We start from the raw sequence: 20,314 nt of genomic DNA on the forward strand, positions 1-20,314 counted from the left end.
ATTGCGGTTAAATGGGAGTCTCACGTCACCCGAAGTGACTCTTCAGAATTGGGTGAAGTCACGTAGAGTGAGGTGAGATTAGTCGTCTCACGTCACACGCCGCGCAGAATAGGGTCGGCAGCCACGCAGAGCCACACATACGAGTGTTCCAAGAGTAGACGTCCAACCATTTCCACGTCGAGGAGCGCCGCGGCTAACACGATGACTCTTGATAAAATTGTTTGACACAGGAAATTAAGTAAAATTTGTAAAGCTTAGACTTGTAGTTACTCGATGAACCCAAAAAAAGTTCGAGTTTAGGAAAATGGCTTCATGTAAACCGAAAAATCTAATATTTTTCTGTAAAATTCGTGCACTTTTCTTCAAAATAATAGAGAGAACAATTTTTTCATTCTGTTTTCTGTGGTTCACCGACAGGCTACACATATTGTGCATTTTCATAAAAAAAATCAAGTCAATTCTTTGATTAGTTTTTGAGTTATCGTGTTCACCAATTTGAAAAACGCGGTTTCGAAAAAACGCTATTAAAGGATACTCCATATCAAATTGCATCACGGAAAAAATGACGTGGAAAACAATCCATTTGGTATTTTCTCTTAAAAATTTGGGTGGAAGTAGTTTAAAGTGTATTGTTCACACTGTATTTTTATCGCTGTCAGTCTTAAGAAAATTGTTGCCGATAGATTGAAATCTGCGTGTGTCACAGCAAATACGCGCGAGGAATGCATGGCTGTTTAAAACAAAAGAAGTTCAGCGTGGTCACCGAGATTGCGGGAGACTATTCTAGAGGCTCAATACTAACAATTAAGCGGATAAAAAAGAAGTCGATTTTTTGCCCACTACACCAGACGCCCCCTTAAGATGAATGAGATGTACACTAAAGCAGAGATGATGCTTATAGAGATGCGCGAAGACTGAAACCAAAAGTTCCAATCGAACCCAAAACAACGGTTCCAAACTAGCAATGTAAACAAATATGGCGGATTTAGGAAGTAATGTGTGGGGAGTATCGAGATTGAAATGAAAAGAAATGCATGTTTGCATCCTGCATCCTCGATACATTTTTTCTAGTGCAACGAAAAACATGTAGACAGGCTCAGTAACGTAAATCAATGCGTTTCCAAGTTACATGATTGAGTATTGAGGGAAATATTTCAAAAAAGGAATTCACCAAGCATTCATTAAAACTACAAGTCACTCGCTGTTTACACAATATTCCTGGTTGCCAAAACTATCAGACAAATAATTTGTAAAACCGTGCAGCCAAATTTACTGTTTTTCTCGCCGCGTGTCTTTATATTTAAAACATCGTCTTGGCACTAAAATAGAAGTCACCATCTTAGATGAAAACATGACTTCCGGAATTGACATCCGGTATCTATTCATTAACGCTATTACAAAAATTCTCACATTGTTGTGGTAATTGAAAATTTTACTAAACCGAAGTAGCCATCTTGATTTTCGAAATGGTCTCAAACATTGATATTTGGCACCTACTCGTCAATCCAGTCCCAAAAATACTCATATTGATTGGGCTTTGGAGAATTCCACAGAACCGGAAGTCGCCATCTTGAATTTCAATATGGCACCAGACATCGATATCTACCGTCTATTCGTCAATTCCATTCCAAAAATACCCATATTGATTCGATTTTAGAGAATTCCAATGAACCTGAAGTCGCCATCTTAGTTTTCCAAATGGCCTCTGACACTGATCTCTATCATGCGCTCTATTAGGCCCGCTCTGAAAATATGCATGCTGATTGGGTTATAGAGAATTCCACTGAACCGGAAGTCGCCTTCTTGGTTTTTAAAATGGCCTTAAACCTCGATATCTGACGTCCACTCATCAATCCCGTTCCAAAAATATCCATATTGATGGGGTTTCAGAGAATTCCACTGAACCGGAAGTCGCCATCTTGGTTTTCAAAATGGCCTTAAACATCGATATCTGACGGCCACTCATCAATCCCGTTCCCAAAATATCCATATTAATGGGGTTTCAGAGACTTCCACTGGACCGGAAGTCGCCATCTTGGTTTCCAAAATGGCCTTAAACATCGATATCTGACGTCCACTCATCAATCCCGTTCCAAAAATACCCATATTTATGGGGTTTCACAGAATTCCACTGAACCGGAAGTCGCCATCTTGGTTTTCAAAATGGCCTTAAACATCGATATCTGACGTCCACTCATCAATCCCGTTCCAAAAATAGCCATATTGATGGGGTTTCAGAGAATTCCACTGAACCGGAAGTCGACATCTTGGTTTTCAAAATGGCCTTAAACATCGATATCTGACGTCCACTCATCAATCCCGTTCCAAAAATACCCATATTTATGGGGTTTCAGAGAATTCCACTGAACCGGAAGTCGCCATCTTGGTTTTCAAAATGGCCTAAACATCGATATCTGACGTCCACTCATCAATCCCGTTCCAAAAATAGCCATATTGATGGGGTTTCAAAGAATTCCACTGAACCGGAAGTCGCCATCTTGGTTTTCAAAATGGCCTTAAACATCGATATCTGACGTCCACTCATCAATCCCGTTCCAAAAATAGCCATATTGATGGGGTTTCAGAGAATTCCACTGAACCGGAAGTCGCCATCTTGGTTTTGAAAATGGCCTTAAACATCGATATCTGACGTCCACTCATCAATCCCGTTCCAAAATAGCCATATTGATGGGGTTTCAGAGAATTCCACTGAACCGGAAATCGCCATCTTGGTTTTCTAAATGGCCTCAGACATGAACATTTGGCATCTACTCGTTAATGCTGTTCCAAAAGCAATCACTTCCACTTTTCCAAAAATCTTCGAAATTCTTTGCATTCAAAATGGAAAAGCAGAAACCGTGTAAATTTCAAAATCCGTGCAAAAAAAACTTGGTCAAAAACCGTCTAAGTCTTTTGCCTTCATAAGGATTTTTGCTAAAACCGTGTTAATTGCGAAATCCGCGCAAAAAAAATTGATCAAAAATCGTTTTTTGCCTCCAAAAGGACTTAGAACATTTTTGCGAAACCCGTGCAAAAAAATTGTTGCGAAATCGTCTAAGTCTTTTGCCTTTAAAAGGACTTAGAATATTTTTGCGAAAAACCGTGTTAATTGCGAAAACCGTGTAAAAAAAGCCGTGTAAAAAAACCGTTAAAAAAACCGTGTAAAAAAAACCTTAGTGTATTGGGCAATTTCGTGTTGGGCCGGAAATACACCACCCAGGGTCCATTTGAACTGGCTGGGTATGTTTTAATACGGGGATGACTAGGTGAATCAGAGGAGGGAGTAATTTCGGGTTTATTCGGTAAATCCATGGGAATATCATTCCAATCAATAAAAATCCTTAGCTTATATAGCGGCGATTCCGGCTATTCTGGTATTCACTTCACCAGCCTGGGCACCGGCGAACAAAGACTGCCTCAAACAATGGTTGACCTTCACTGACAATATTTATTCTTATTCACTTTATGCACGGCACCAGAAAACGAACTGGTTCGATTGAGAGCTCGGAGAGTTATGAAATTAATCGTTCGATTCATTTGATTCATTTGATTCATTTGATTCATTTGATTCATTTGATTCATTTGATTCATTTGATTCATTTGATTCATTTGATTCATTTGTTTCATTTGATTCATTTGATTCATTTGATTCATTTGATTCATTTGATTCATTTGATTCATTTGATTCATTTGATTCATTTGATTCATTTGATTCATTTGATTCATTTGATTCATTTAATTAATTTGATTTATTGGATTCATTTGATTCATTTGATTCATTTGATTAATTTGATTAATTTGATTCATTTGTTTCATTTGATTCATTTGATTCATTTGATTCATTTGATTCATTTGATTCATTTGATTCATTTGATTCATTTGATTCATTTGATTCATTTGATTCATTTCATTCATTTGATTCATTTGTTCATTTGTTCATTTGATTCATTTGATTCATTTGATTCATTTGATTCATTTGATTCATTTTATTATTCATTTGATTCATTTTTTTATTCATTTCGTTTATGATGATGATGATGGTCCCACCTCATACCCCCACAAAGGTGTGAGCTGAACGATTTTTCTAAAAGATAATTAATATTTTGATCCATAACAAAACCAGTTAACAAAAAGAAACGAACTGGTTCAATTTGCAGACATAGCTTTCGTAAGAACGTAACCAGATACATTTCGAATATTCCGCCAACAACCAGGATCCATCAAGAAAGTTTCCATTCCGGGAAGATACTTGATAGAATCGGGAATTGAACCCAATAGCTTCCATTTCCGATAATTCTCTGTAAGACTCCTCCCGCCTGACCAAGACATCGGTACTACCACCTGCTAAGGTGAGAAGTGACGAGCCTAGTGGCAGTGCAGAGTCCGGTCGAGTTATATCATCCACATCAGACCCCTTTATTGAAAGTTTCCTACCATTAACCCAAGGCAATCAAGGGATACTCCTATCCGAGAACATCCTTGATTGATCAGGAATTGAACCCGATATCTAGTAGTTATCAGAAGGAGTCATCAAGCCCCATACTCAACGAGCTAACTCCGTTATTACCACTATCGCAGCAATAACCGAACTTAACTCTATTGTCGAGCAAAGTCAACACAACTCCATCATCAAATCAGACCCTGATCACAACAAAAGTCTAAAAGCTTCGATTCAACCCGATGAGCTTTTAGTGCTGGTCACCATGTTCGATTTCAAGTTAGTCTCTATCTGCTTAGCGCGCGCGTGGCTCAGGCTTTTGTAGACATCTCATTATTTTTTAATAGCTTTAATAAACAAGTAACAAAAATCCATCATCATCATAGCGAATATAATAACTTAGTGTGACTAAATGCAAATAATAGAAGAGAAAAAAAATACAATCTTCGTGGTATTACATAGTTATTCAAATAACTCCAAAATATAAAAATTCAAAAAATCTGTCTACAAAGCAGATTTTACGTGTGAAATACATAGTGTTTTGAACTCCGCTAATGTTGCTGCACGTTTAATGTGCCTAGGCATCGAATTGAAAAAACTTATTCCTTTGTACAACAAGGAGTTCTGTGATCTACTAAATAAAAAGTTTGGTGTTCTTGGATCCGACGCGTTTCTAGTGTTGTACCTATGCACATCACTTCCTCTTTCTATTCGATCACACAAATATCGAGGCAGCATTCCATTAATAATTTTAAAAATGAACACCATTGTTAAGTAATAAATTCTTTGCTTCACAGAGAGCCATTGTAATGCGCTTAGCATGAAACTAGAGGAAGTGTATCTGTTACATTTTAAAATTAATCGCATGATTCTATTTTGCAATCGCTGTAACCTCAATATTTGTGTTTGATTGGCAAGAAACAAAATGGATGGGCAGAAGTCAATATGTGGTGAAACAATAGATTTATATAATAAAATTTTACTACTAATTGTTAAATCATTTTTCAGACGACACAATATACCATACTTTTTAGCAATCTTTTTGATGACATTGTCGATGTGAGACTTAAAGGTTAACTTGTCATCAATGATTATTCCAAGATATTTTAATTCACTAACGCGATCAATAGTCTCACCATTTATTTCAACGTTAACGTCAGGCCTAGTATTAGCCGAAGAGATGATCATATATTTAGTTTTAGCAACATTTAACTTTAATTGTTTAAATTTTAACCAACGAGCAAGGGAATGCAAATCTTCGTTCAAATGCGCCACGGCTTCATCTATATCCTTAGCTGCAATGAACAGAACAGTGTCGTCAGCAAACAAATTTAAGTCACAAAATCGTAAAACTCGCCTCATGTCATTTATATACATAATAAATAAAATAGGACCTAAGACACTACCTTGCGGCACTACAAGAGGATTGCCGAGAGGACTAGATACAAAATCGTTGAAACTAGTTTTCTGAGTTCTATCACATAAATAGTTTTCAAACCACTTATGTGCTATCCCTCCGATACCAAATCGCTCTAAAGTTTTCAAAAGTAACGGTCTTGAAATTGTCTCAAAAGCGTGTTTCAGATCCAAAAATACAGCAAAAATAGTCTCTTTAACCTCGATTTTCTCTTTCCATTTTGCTAACACTAGATTCAAAGCGGTTTCGCAAGAGTGTCCCTCTCGGTATCCCGATTGCTCCGGAATTAGCAAATTATTAATGTAGAATACATTTAAGGTTTCAATATAGGGGTCCCGTTTCAAAATATCGGCTGCGGCGCCGCGTCAGATTTTGAACGTTAATAACTTTTATCATACTTAACAGAATGATTTGATTTTTAGACCAATTTGTTGCAAATATGTTCCTCTATGCTGTATTAAAATTTGAAGTATGTATAACATGTACTAATAACAAAAAAATGTGTTTTGAAAAATCTTTCGAAAACGACTCGGAAAAGTGAAAATTTTCAGCCCATCCCGCACAGAGCCGTCGTTATGGTAGACCAACCGAACAATAAAATAATGAAAAGTTTATATATAGGTCCATTACATGTTTGTTCGTATGGTTATTCGCATTGGGTTGCTTGACGAGAGCACTTGGTGGGGGAAAGACGGCATATTCCTTTGGTTAGGCCATTAGAAGCCGGACGGAAAGGAAAGGCTCATGCACGGCACGAGAACGAGCGAGAAAGCGATAGTAGTGCATATTAGCGCGATTATATAAATATCTGTCGGTCGGTTTTTCTCATCATTCGTATTCGTTCAAGCACTAGCAAGCAGCCAGTCCACCGAAGAAAAGCAGTCGGCGATGACGACGGCGGAAAAAGTGCCCCAGCTACTGGTGACTCATCGCAACCCGATCAGGAACTGTCGCCCTGCAAGAATTTCGCCCCAACTAAAGGGCAACAGAGTAGGCTATCGTTCCAGCGTCTGGGTCGTGAGATTGTGCAGGACTGCAAAGTCGAGCTACGCTTACAAAGCTCAGTCGTAATGATGCCCCGAGAAGCCAACGATGCCTACTTGGTCGGTTTGTTCGAGAATGCAAAATAGTGCTTTCTAGCTCACCGTGTCCGCGGGGAGTGCGTCTGAATTATGCTCCCGCAATAAAACAATAAACGGTTCTTTACAGGACCAATTAATTGTGTTCTAATAAGAGTTAAACTGAAATTTACATTTTATGGTGTATAACAAGTAATTTTCAGAAAGCAATATAAGAAATACGATGTGTGGAAAGAAAGAAAGAGAATTTAAATTATCCTCTCGCTCGTTTTCGTGCACTGCTTTTCCATTCCTTTCTGCTGCTACTACCATCATAACTAAAACGAATGTGCGTGTTCCCCCACCATCTCATGACCAGTGTTGCCACAATTGCATGTCGCTATTACAATTTGAATTATTTTATTGATCCTCTCTAGTATTGATAAAATATAGAACGTGCAAAGTACACTAGTCGCATGCTTTTATTCGAACTTTTTGGCAGCCTCCGTTGATTAACTGCATAAATCGATTTGTTTGTGCAGCTCCTTGCTAGTAGCAAACTAAATAGCCTTTATCAGCGCTAACAAATAAAACAAAAGAATTTAAATTTGTGAAAATCTTTTCCTTCCTTCTTTTCAAATCTGCAACATTCTTTGAAAATATTGTTTGAATGTTGTTATTGAAAAACTGAACATGCAAGTTTGCTAGCACTGGCCACTAGATTGAAGGCGATGGAAAGACAGAATATTCGTTTTGGTTATGCTAGTATTGGTAGCCGAACGGAAAGGAAAGGCGCAGGAATGGCACGAAAACGAGCGAGAGAGCGATAGTAGTGCTTTCTCGTATATGAATATTGGTCGTTCGGTTTTTCTCATCATTCGTATTCGTTCAAGCACTAGCAAGCAGCCAGTCCACCGAAGGAAAGCAGTTGACAATAGCGACGGACGGAAAAAGTGCCCCAGCTACTGGTGACTCATCGGAACTGTCGCCCTGCAAGAATTTCGCCCCAACTAAAGGGCAACAGAATAGGCTATCGTTCCAGCGTCTGGGTCGTGAGATTGTGCAGGACTGCAAAGTCGAGCTACGCTTACAAAGCTCAGTCGTAATGATGCCCCGAGAAGCCAACGATGCCTACTTGGTCGGTTTGTTCGAGAATGCAAAATAGTGCTTTCTAGCTCACCGTGTCCGCGGGGAGTGCGTCTGAATTATGCTCCCGCAATAAAACAATAAACGGTTCTTTACAGGACCAATTAATTGTGTTCTAATAAGAGTTAAACTGAAATTTACATTTTATGGTGTATAACAAATAATTTTCAGAAAGCAATATAAGAAATACGATGTGTGGAAAGAAAGAAAGAGAATTTAAATTATCTTCTCTCGCTCATTTTCGTGCACTGCTTTTCCATTCCTTTCTGCTGCTACTACCATCATAACTAAAACGAATGTGCGTGTTCCCCCACCATCTCATGGCCAGTGTTGCCACAATTGCATGTCGCTATAACAATTTGAATTATTTTATTGATCCTCTCTAGTATTGATAAAATATAGAACATGCAAAGTACACTAGTCGCATGCTTTTATTCGAACTTTTTGGCAGCCTCCGTTGATTAACTGCATAAATCGATTTGTTTGTGCAGCTCCTTGCTAGTAGCAAACTAAATAGCCTTTATCAGCGCTAACAAATAAAACAAAAGAATTTAAATTTGTGAAAATCTTCTCCTTCCTTCTTTTCAAATCTGCAACATTCTTTGAAAATATTGTTGGAATGTTGTTATTGAAAAACTGAACATGCAAGTTTGCTAGCACTGGCCACTAGATTGAAGGCGATGGAAAGACAGAATATTCGTTTTGGTTATGCTAGTATTGGTAGCCGAACGGAAAGGAAAGGCACAGGAATGGCACGAAAACGAGCGGGAGAGCGATAGTAGTGCTTTCTTGTGTTTTCATATATGAATATTGGTCGGTCGGTTTTTCTCATCATTCGTATTCGTTCAAGCACTAGCAAGCAGCCAGTCCACCGGAGGAAAGCAGTTGGCGATGATGACGGTCCGCAAAAGTGCCCCAGCTACTGGTGGCCCATCGCAATCAACTACCGATCAGGAACTGTCGCCATGCTAGTATTTCGCCCCAACTAAAGGGCAACGGAGCAACTAATCCGCTGGCTAACATTCCAGCGTCTGGTTCGTAAGGTTGTGTATTACTTCAAAGTCGAGCTACGCTTACAAAACTCAGCCGTAATGAAGCCACTGATGCCTACTTGGTCGGTTTGTGGGAGTGGGCGTAAATTACAATAAAAGCAACGGTTCTTTTCAGGACCAATCAATTGTGTTCTAGTGAGAGTTAAACTGAAACTTTTATTTTAAGGTGTGTAGCAAATTTTCAACAAGCAACATAATACGTTGGGTGGAAAGAAGTAGCTTGCACACGGAACAAAAATTTAAATTATCCTCTCGCTCGTTTCGTGCACTGCTTTTCCATTCCTTTCTACTGTTATTATCAGTATTACCAAAACGAATGTGTTGTTGCATGTGTTTAAGAGAAACGTTGAAGTCGCATGCTTCTATTCAAGCTTTTTGGCAGCCCCCGTGAACTAACTGCATTAAATGATTTTTTGTGCAGCTCCGTGCTAGTAGCAAACAAAATGGCCCTACCAGTGTCTGATTCGTGAGATTGTGCAGGATTTCAAAGTCGAGCTAAGCTTATAAAGTTCAGCCGTAATGGTACCCGAAGAAGCCAGTCTTGTCGTTTTGTTCGAGGCTACAAAACAGTTCGCCAGGCACGTAACTATCATGCCAAAAATATCCAACGATCCAGCGCATCACCATCAACACCAACGCCGATACCAAAGGTTCTTTTCAGAACCACCATTATTACCATAGAGAATTATTTGAAAATTTCCCATTCAAACGTGATTCTGTTGAATATTATTAGATTTAAATTAACGTCTCGAATTGAAATCACGACGCTCCGGTTATGTGACAGACATTACCCACCCATCTTTTTTTATTGTGGGGTGTCGTGCCCATTTCAATATTTCTGAATGAACAGAAGGTCGAGTTTGGAAAGTTTGTAACTTTCATTGTACTTAACCAAATTACACAATGTTCGCACTAATGATTCAGAAATATGATCAGGAATCTTCTGTTAGATTTGTAAGTATGTATAATTTACATGAATAAAGCAATATTGATTTTCAGGAATCAATTATTATCTGTTCTTCCATTGGCCAGTACTACGCGACTTCCTCATGCTAACAATTAATTTCATCGTTAGCCATCTCCCTCACCAAGGCCAACAACGCCAACAAAACCGGTCCTTTTCAGGACCACCATCATTTTTGTAAAGAATAATTTGAAATATTCCTCGCCCAAATCACCTTTTGTCCGAAAATTCCAATGACAACATATTTGAAGAACGTGTTCCTTATGTATTCTACATCTCTCCGGTTATGTCGCAGACATTACCCACCCATCTTTTTTATTATTCAAATAACTCATCAGCTGGCCCTTAACAACAAGTTCTAAAATTTTCTCTAATGTGTGCAACATGTTAATGGGGCGGTACTCTTCGGCTTTATCCGTCCCAGTAACTTTGGGAATAGGAATCACAAGTGATTCCTTCCAAACTGTCGGCACGTGCCCCGTTTGTAGCGATTCATTTACAAGGTCCAGCAGATCGTGTTCGATGGCATGAAAGCAATCCTGTATCACTTTTGCATTGACATTATCGATACCAGCCGATTTTCCCAAAGAAAAACAAATATCTTTCAATTGTTCAAAAGTGATTGGGTGAAATCCATCAAATCTACAGTTAATATTAATCGGCTGTGTTATTTCCGCAGGTTCACTGACCAGCTCAATACTTTGATTGATCAGTTGCACACTGTAAACGAAATAACTGTTCAATTTTTCAGCTATTATTTGCTCAGATTGTTCTTCTACCCCGTTAAAAGTTATGGACTGCGAGGAACTAGGTTTAGGTTTAATTAAATTCTTTAGGATTTTCCATAACTCTTTGCTGTTGTTTTGATGTTGATCGATCTTCCTTTGAATGTACTCACTTTTGGTCTTTTTCAAAGCTCGTGAATAAATATTTCGCGCGTGTGTGTACCCATTCCAAAGACGTTCACTATTAGTTCTGCAAAATTTCTTGTACATTTTATCCCTTTTACGTTTCAGGCGCAAAAGATCTAAAGAGTACCAGCTGTTCGAGTTATTTAAATTAATATACTTTTGAGAAACTAAACTATTTGTACACTCTTTTAACACATTAGTTAGAACAGCTGCCTTGTTATCCAAATTTCCATTCAATTCCGTAAAATCCAGGCTTCTCGAAACCAGTTGAGACATGGCTTGTTTCGAATATCTTTTCCAGCACTTAATTTTAACTTTATCCTCCTCACGGTTTGGTTCACTCTCCAGCAAAATTGAAATTGTCTCATGATCTGAAATTTTACAATCGGCCTCTACATACGAATGAACCCCATCAAAATTGGAATACACGTGATCTATCAATGTTCTACTGTGTCTGGAAATTCTTGTAAACTCACTAACCGTTTGCTTGAAATTGAAAAACTCAGCCAACTGCTTCAACTGATTCGAATTTTGGTCGTTGAGCCAATCAATATTGATCAATCAATATTGAAATTGATTGAAAATTGAATTTGATAGGCACAAATGCGTTAGCTTGGCGGTGCCGAATTCTTTTGTTTTTACATTTTGGATATTTTTAAACTAGGAGGTTACAATGTTGAAATATTTTTTTTAAAAGAGAAAAATTTTACAGCTATTTTAAGACTAGAAATAAGATTCTATAACAAGAGAGGTAACAAAAGATTTTTTTCATGAAAAAAATTAAAACAAGGTATTCAATAGTAATAGTTTTTTAGGAAATATTTACAGTTATCCTAAAACTAACAATATAGTTTGGTACACAAAAGGGGGAACAAATATTTATGAAAAATTTCACAGGTGTTTTAAAACTAGAGATACAATTCTATTTACAAGATGAGGACAATAATTTTAACAAAGAGATAAAATTACAACTATCTTAAAACTAGGAATACGGAATACAAATTTAATTTTTTTTACCGGAGACTGTTTGATTCATTTGATTCATTTGATTAATTTAATTCGTTTTGTTAATAATGATAAAATTAAAGATATGAATTTTATTCATTTCATGTTCAGTAATTCCTTTTATTTATTTCATTAAATTTGTTAGTTTTTTGGGTACCCTCGTCGGCCTGTTACGCAGTAAAAAAAATCATGAACCCCTCCTCGCTCACCCCTGGCTGCATCAACAATATTATTAACCCAAAAGCTTGACTTAGTGAAGTTCTAAGATGTCACAAAGTTTCAATTTCCAGCTATGGATAAAACATTGGAAAATCATTATTTGAAACCTGAAGAGGTATCCGGGTACCGCGTCGGACACATGCCATACATGGACAAGTTAATGCCAAGTGCCCTAATCGAAGCTATTTGAAAAAATTATATTTTTTCATTTCTTATAAAAGAAATGTATAGAGATCGCTCAAACTTTCAAGATGTTTTCCGAGGCCCGGAGGGCCGAGTCTTATATAACAATCGACTCAGGTCGACGATTTGGGACAATGTCTGTGTGTATGTAACGGACAAACTCTCATTCGTGTTCCTCTAGCAATATATATATATATATATATATATATATATATATATATATATATATATATATATATATATATATATATATATATATATATATATATATATATATATATATATATATATATATATATATATATATATATATATATATATATATATATATATATATATATATATATATATATATATATATATATATATATATATATATATATATATATATATATATATATATATATATATATATATATATATATATATATATATATATATATATATATATATATATATATATATATATATATATATATATATATATATATATATATATATATATATATATATATATATATATATATATATATATATATATATATATATATATATATATATATATATATATATATATATATATATATATATATATATATATATATATATATATATATATATATATATATATATATATATATATATATATATATATATATATATATATATATATATATATATATATATATATATATATATATATATATATATATATATATATATATATATATATATATATATATATAGAAATCCACACAGCCGAGCAACGCAACGTTTTCCCAATTCATATATCCAACATTTTCTTAGCGAATTGACCTGCGATGGTGACTATAAGAATGATTCAATCAAAAAACGCACATATTAGTCGACAGTTCAATTTTCAATTTTCCAATGATACAAAGACATAAAGGGGTGTTGGTGGGGCGTGGGTAAGATTAGTTCGGAGAAATTGCACATTAAAAAAATGTTTTGGCGATACAGAGAGTGTTAGTATATTCATACACTTTTTATATAATCATTGCACAATTGTATAATATTTCATCAAATATCAAAGCAAAATACTGAATATTTGGCCAGTAAAAGCGAATCTCCAGAGGTGTCTCGTTGAAAACTTCTTTTGTGGTTTACATCATAACTCAAAATATTCCAGACCAATCGTTTTCAAGGTTTGCACAGTTGTTCTGCACATCCCTAGATATTGATCGAAGCTTTTATGTTTTTCTTTATACATATTTGAATTTTTTAGCATTCTAAAGTAGCTAAAAAGCGATTTTCGTTAAAAAAAATCAGCTTTGTGTTGAAAAAATAATAATTAATAATAATGAAGTAATGATTTGAAGAGGAACTGTGCAAAATTTCAAACAATTTGGTTCAGTAGACTTTGAGTTATGGTGTACATCGCATGTCTCCTGAAGGTTCACTGTAACTCACCTAATTTTCAATATTTTTGCGGTGAAGATTTAGGAAAATTTTGCTCAAATCTTGCATTATTGACTGAATAGATTCAGCGTGATATTTTTTCATTAAATATAGGGTGATGAGCCCATTTTCGCCTTGTTTCTATTATCACCCTACCCATTTGAAGCCGTTGGTAAGAGCAGTGTCTGCCATCTTTGTTCAACGCATTGAATCAAATGGTAGCGCAACAATAGGGGCATTCGATTCGAGTTTTCGTTGCGTTCAAACACGAAAAATTCACTATTTCCAGCGCATTTGTGTTATTATATTGGTTCTTAACAACCAAGCACAGCTGTTGACGTAAATTTTTGCACATTCCATTGCTTGTAGGCTGAGAAATTAATGAATTAGTGAGGCACCCTGCTTAGTATGGTGAAAATAGGGACTTCACCTTACCTACCCCCTTTAGCAAGAATGGATTTCATCAGTAGGTGTGGAACAACGGGCAAATTTTGACGAAGATCGCCGACCACGCCACCTAATATTCGATTGGTTCCTTTTATGTGGCATCGTGAATTCGCCCTATATAACAGTATTGCATTGTTTCAGCACTTGCTTATGCTTTCTGTAATCGTAAGATTTAGGGGTTATTTTAGGGCAAAGCTGTTCGTCCATCATCCAAAAGTGTGATTTTGCGTAGAGATTTATCGTCACAACTTTGCCGTTTAAGAATGTGAAGCAAGCCGCAAAAAATACACCCGTTCAGTCTGCTTAGCGCCTATAGCGCCTCTGGACCTGAGTAGCTGATACAACAATTTCACGGATGGAGGAGAATTCTTCAGAGAATAAGTAAATTCAGAGAAATCTCATGAATTTATTTACTCAAAGCTCAGATCGTTTGAGAATGTACGTGGAGAAACAGGCATTCTTGAAATGGGTCGTTGGATGTACAGTAGAGCTATCGCCTTTCATATACACACAGAGCTGTTCGTCCATCATCCAGCAATGTTCATACTACTTCAGATAAAGCGATCGCATGTGCAATTTTCAATTTAATTTTCAACCTAATTGAATTTTCGACGAATTCATGTAATTAATCAGTATTATATTGTCATTCACGTCAAATCTCTCTATCAAATAAATTTTTGCCATTCCATTTGTGTGATGGTATACCTGAATATAAAGTTTTTTGATTTTTATATCAATTGATAGATATTGCTTCAGAAACCTTCCCTCTCCTTCAGGTTCCAAAACTACCAATTCTGATTTTTTTTAAAGTGTTTGATGCATTGTCTGCATTTGTAGAGACAAAAATATGTGACGCGGAAAACCCGCCAACTTACCCCGGGCCCGGGGTAAGTTGGCGGTATGTGACTATACGCCAAAAACTAAGCAATCAAATGGAGATTCAATTACTTCAAGGGTACTTTTGGAAGGTGCTGAATGTCTTTTCGAGAAAACTGTATATTAACCGACATTTGCTATTATATTTCAGTACCCCGGCATTTTGACTTTGACGCGTACTCCCTATTCAAAAGCAAATTTTCGAAATTCTTCATGCAATTAGCTGGAATAAATGTCTCCTACATTGGCGATATACGCAAGAAAAAGATTTTTTTACTTTGGACTGAATTCCAGAAATAAAATTTTTTGATGACTTTTTTGCACTGTAAATAGTACCGCCAACTTGCCCCGCGTGCAGCATCGCCAACTTACCCCAACCCCAAATTTTATTAAAAACTATTTAAAAAATAACTTGTGTTTGTGGATAGATGTAATATCTTTACGGATACTGAAAGCTCTTTTCACGCGCTATCGAAAAAAAATAAGCATTCGGAAAATAAATTGAAAATCACCCTAAATAACGCAAAGTATTTAAAATTTAGAAAATTTACTTGATATGCTCGAAAACACAACATCACTTACAACTTCCACCAAACAAATCGTTTTGCAACAAAACCACATTGGATAACGGGTTTCACATAGCTTGAGGTACACAAGAAGAGGCAGCGCTATATGTCGAAAAGAAACAGAGAAAAAGGGATTCCGCCAACTTACCCCAACCGCAAACTAGCCCCGGGCTCCCCTACGGATCCCATGAAACTATGGTTCCCTGTTTGGTGAGTTTTTACCACCGGAACAGGTAGTTCGTAATGGAATTCTTAGCCGGTTGAAACAACCACTACCGACACTACACGGCTCCTCTAGGCTGTTCGGAGAAAGAAGCTGACATTGAAGGACAACTTCTATAGATGGTCGAACAGCCACACGACGTTTGACCAATACGGCGGGCTGATGCTAAGTCCAAAATTGGAAACACTACTTATGAACACACTAAACGACTTCACTTACGATTTCCCATAAGTAAAGAGATTCTGTTTGCTAATGGGACATACTGAAATCGAACCTTGTTTTCAACTAAGCAAGCGATTAAAGTTAGGCTGTGTGCACTTCACGTATAAAGACGGTTTTAAACCAATTTTCTCCCTAGGGAGTAATATAGCATTTTGTTATACATTCGCTTGCGTAGCTGAAAACAAAGTTCGATTTCAGTATGTCTCATCAGTAAACAGAACCTCTTCACTCAGGTGACATGGTAAGTTAGAAGTCGTTTAGTGTGTTCACAAGTAGTGTTTCTAATTTTGGATTTAGCGTTAGCCCGATGCATTTGTCAAGTGCCGTCATTCTGAAGAGACGAATTCGAAACGCAAACACCTGGACCAATTGTATTTAGGTGTTGTACCCTTCATGCCTAAAAACGTTTTTGAACCAATTTTCTCGCTATGGAGTAATATAGCGTTTTGAGAAAAAACTGCCATCAGAATCGAAATCATGGTTCTGCGTCACTGCCTGCTTTCCAGAAGCAACATTTTTTGTTTTGTGATATTACATATCCATATTGTCTATAAATGCACCTTTTGACTATGTTATCTGTTGTATCTTTTATTCCAGTTTCCCAATCCAGCACTGTTTCTGGAGTTTCGTCTGCTTCAGCAGCCCGTTCCAACAAAGGTCCTACTAGTCAAGCTTCAGTAGCGGATGAAGCTGAGGATACAATGAAGAATTTGCGTAAGACATTTGCCGGGATATTTGGAGACATGTAGGATTTAGCTAAAAAGAAGAAACCACAACGCGGAGGTGAAAGCACAACTGACGTTGCAGCAGATAGCGTACTGAGATCTCGTGAAAACTCGATCGATAGAGTTATTACGCGTCCCGCCATTAACGGGAAGGCGAAAAAAGAACAGTCGCTCTGCAATGGAACTGTCAGTGAAACTCTAAATACTGCAGTAACCAGCAATGCTTCACGAAATATGCAAAACAATAGAATAGACAGTGTTTCTTCTTTTGATACAAATTCTACAATGAATAATCATGTCTCCGTTACCGAAATATACTCCGGCGAATCATCGATTGCACAAGAAAAGAAAATTACCACCTATGATCCAGCTATAAATGAGCGAATCAACCCGTTCGATAAAGATAGAATAACAGCAAGCCAAGCAGTAGCGGCCAGTTCATCATCTGTTTCTGTTACTATAACTGATGCCAGTTCCGCATTGAATAGTTCGACGGTTTTGTCTTCGTCATCCACCCAACCTTCTGAAGTTTCAGTATTTTCTTACTCTTATTCCACTTCTAGCATAAACAATAGCGATAAGAGAGATGATAACGTGAAAGATCGTTTCGACACACAGCAAGGTAGCAGGGATCAATCACAAAATGGTCGCTTCGGAACGCAGACTAGTGCTGCTACGATTACAGCGATTATATCAACTTCTTCAGGATACTCAAACGAGACAAGAAAACAAGAATTTGGTCGCACAAAACGATCCTCCTCCGATGCCGAATTAATCTTTGGAGAGAAAGGACCTGATTTTTATAAGACACAATTCAATGCAACAAGTATTAGACGTGATTTCAAAGCCAGCAACGACTCTTTACTATATGCCGAAGCCATTTTTGGTACTAGTGCTGCAAGTGGTCCACCATCAGCTACTTCAATCGGATGTGAAACTGCCACTATTGGATCATTAAATCGTTACTCATCTGGAAGTCGGGATAGCACTAGTTTTAGTAGCAGCATCTCTGATTCAGACTACATATTCGGGAAGAAGGAAGATCGTAATGTGTTCTCCAAAAGTCTATCGGTGTCATCTGAGAAAACGGACATGAGCGTAACTGAAAGGTTTCGTATAACTACAAAACCATTCGAACCACCAAAGAGCCCTTCCTCGGTTAGCAGCTCTGGGTGTGTGAAGTGGAGCAACAGATATGAAGATGATGACGGTTTCGATCTTAAATAAAACCAAAACCATTTATAGCTTCGTATATCTAAGTTTATTATTAAGCTAACAATCATAAGCATGAAGCAGAACACACATAATTTTCGTTTTCAGTGAACGCGTAAAATTGCGGGTAAAATAATTTGAAACTAATCATTAATACAAAAAACTACAAGTGATGTACTCATAAATGGAATGTTACTTAAAGCATGTAGTCATCTATATTTCTCAAATAATAGGCATCTTTACAACAATAGATGGATTCCACGAGAAACCGGCCGTCGACAAAATATGACTTTCGTTAATTCGAACGAAATTTTGAAGTTATGTTCAGTTTATGAATCTCCTTGATTTTCTCGGATAATTGCAATATTTTGATACAAGAGCAATTTTTCAAAAGAGCGTATAGATTTGTACGTGCAATAATTTCAAAATTTTTAATCGATTACTGTATTTTATACAGCAAAACTTTCTGAGAACGAGTTACAGGTTTCGTGTTGTTGTACGAAAAAATATACACTAAAAAATGTTGCGTGATTTTTCACAAAAATAAAAAAAAGTATTAAAAATTGAAATTGCTAAAAAACCTATTTTTTTAATTTTTTATATTTTGTCAAAAAAACCTAAAGAGAAAAGAAACATTTTGAATGTGATGGAGATCTTATTTTTAAAAGTTATTCGCGTTACCCCATCTTAAAATGTCAAAAATCCAATGTTTATCGTTTTAATGACGTAAAAAAAACGTTTTCAGTATATTTCGATCATGGAGAAGCTTTCAATAAAAAAGTTTTCCTAACAACAACTTTTGACATATTCTTGGAATTCACACTATTTGCAATAAAAAATATTATTTTCTTTTTGTATATGATTCTAAAGGCCATTTTAAATCAAAGCTATAATAACAAAAAACTCTAAAATGTAGTAGTTCTCGAACATTTCCTGCAGCTTTCTCTTTGACATAAAGGCGATATTGTAAACCATTAGAAAGCTACACGAAAACAGCCAAAATACTATTCAACCATATGATCTGATGATTAAACTAAATATTTTGGTTACTTCATGTAGCTTTCAAATGGTTTATAATATCTCCTTGATGTCAAAGAGAAAGTTACAGGGAATGTTATGGGCCTTTCGAAAAAAAAAATGTTGTTGTTGATGGCGATACGCGAATTACTTTTTTTTAATTCGTTTATTTGGCACAGCTCAAGGCGTTAGCTTCACGGAGCCGTGGGTCTTTTATATATTTACATGGCGTAAGAAATAAAAATAATAAACAATTAATACTACTCTATCCGATCCCGTACGCGCGATTTGCCATTGCGCGCGGAGATCCGTTTTCGTGTCGGGGAAATAGTTGCATTCACGTCAACTGTATCATAGGGGTCCTTCATATCTCTATCGTCGTCGCACATGTCACGGTCATCATCGTGGTTACTGCCTTGATGTTCGCGATCAGGTGTTGTTTCTAACTTCTTTCCTTTTCGGGTCACGAGTGTGAACCCTCCGTCATTGCTAGTAGCTCCCTCATTGATGGTATTAGCTGTTGAGTTTGAGGTACTTCACGCGGCTTTCGCAGTTGTCATTATTGCTTGAACAGCAGCTACCAATTTGCCAACCATTTGTGGCTCAGGGAATATTGGAGACTGAGTGTTGGCATTTGTTTCTGTAGATGAGTTTTTCTTAGCGGTTTTTGGACAGGGTTGTCCATAATGTGCCGTTTGTTCACAGAACTGGCACTTGTTAGTTTGTCCTTGGTATGTACATAGAGTTCGCTGTATAATGATATCACCCCCTTCTCTTTTGTACTGCAGGGTAAGGAAGGAGAGAATGGGTTGGTCTACCCATTAAACGTGCCATTTAAGCCAATATATTCTGATTACTGATTCTACCCGCGTATTCACCACAAAACGCCATTTGCAATAGGGGAGACCGGGCTGGTTGGCCGAGTTTTGCTTTCGGAATTTCTGTACTCATTCTGGTTAGACTTTTTGAAAACCGGTGTGCGCTGTTATGAAGATACAACCTTTGAGCACATATGTAATTTTTTCATTCATGAAGAAAAATTAGGGAAAAAGTTATTTTATTAGCAAACAAATGCGGAAAGAAAAATCGGCCAACCAACTCCAGGGCTGGGGTAGGTTGGCCGAGTTTGGTAGAATGAGTTAAAGACGTCACATGTATCAGTGAAAACTTTTAATTCCAAAAAATATCGTTTTTTCGTATATAGGTATGGAAAA

At 36.6% G+C, this 20,314-nt stretch overlaps 1 pseudogene; it reads left to right on the forward strand.

Moving 5' to 3' along the window:
- The first annotated feature begins 16,598 nt into the window (after positions 1 to 16,598).
- Positions 16,599 to 18,123, forward strand: LOC131694867 (synapsin-like; annotated as a pseudogene).
- Positions 18,124 to 20,314: the final 2,191 nt, after the last annotated feature.

Source organism: Topomyia yanbarensis, unplaced genomic scaffold (genome assembly GCF_030247195.1).
Source record: "Topomyia yanbarensis strain Yona2022 unplaced genomic scaffold, ASM3024719v1 HiC_scaffold_172, whole genome shotgun sequence".
In the NCBI taxonomy this organism is placed as follows: Eukaryota; Metazoa; Arthropoda; class Insecta; order Diptera; family Culicidae; genus Topomyia; species Topomyia yanbarensis.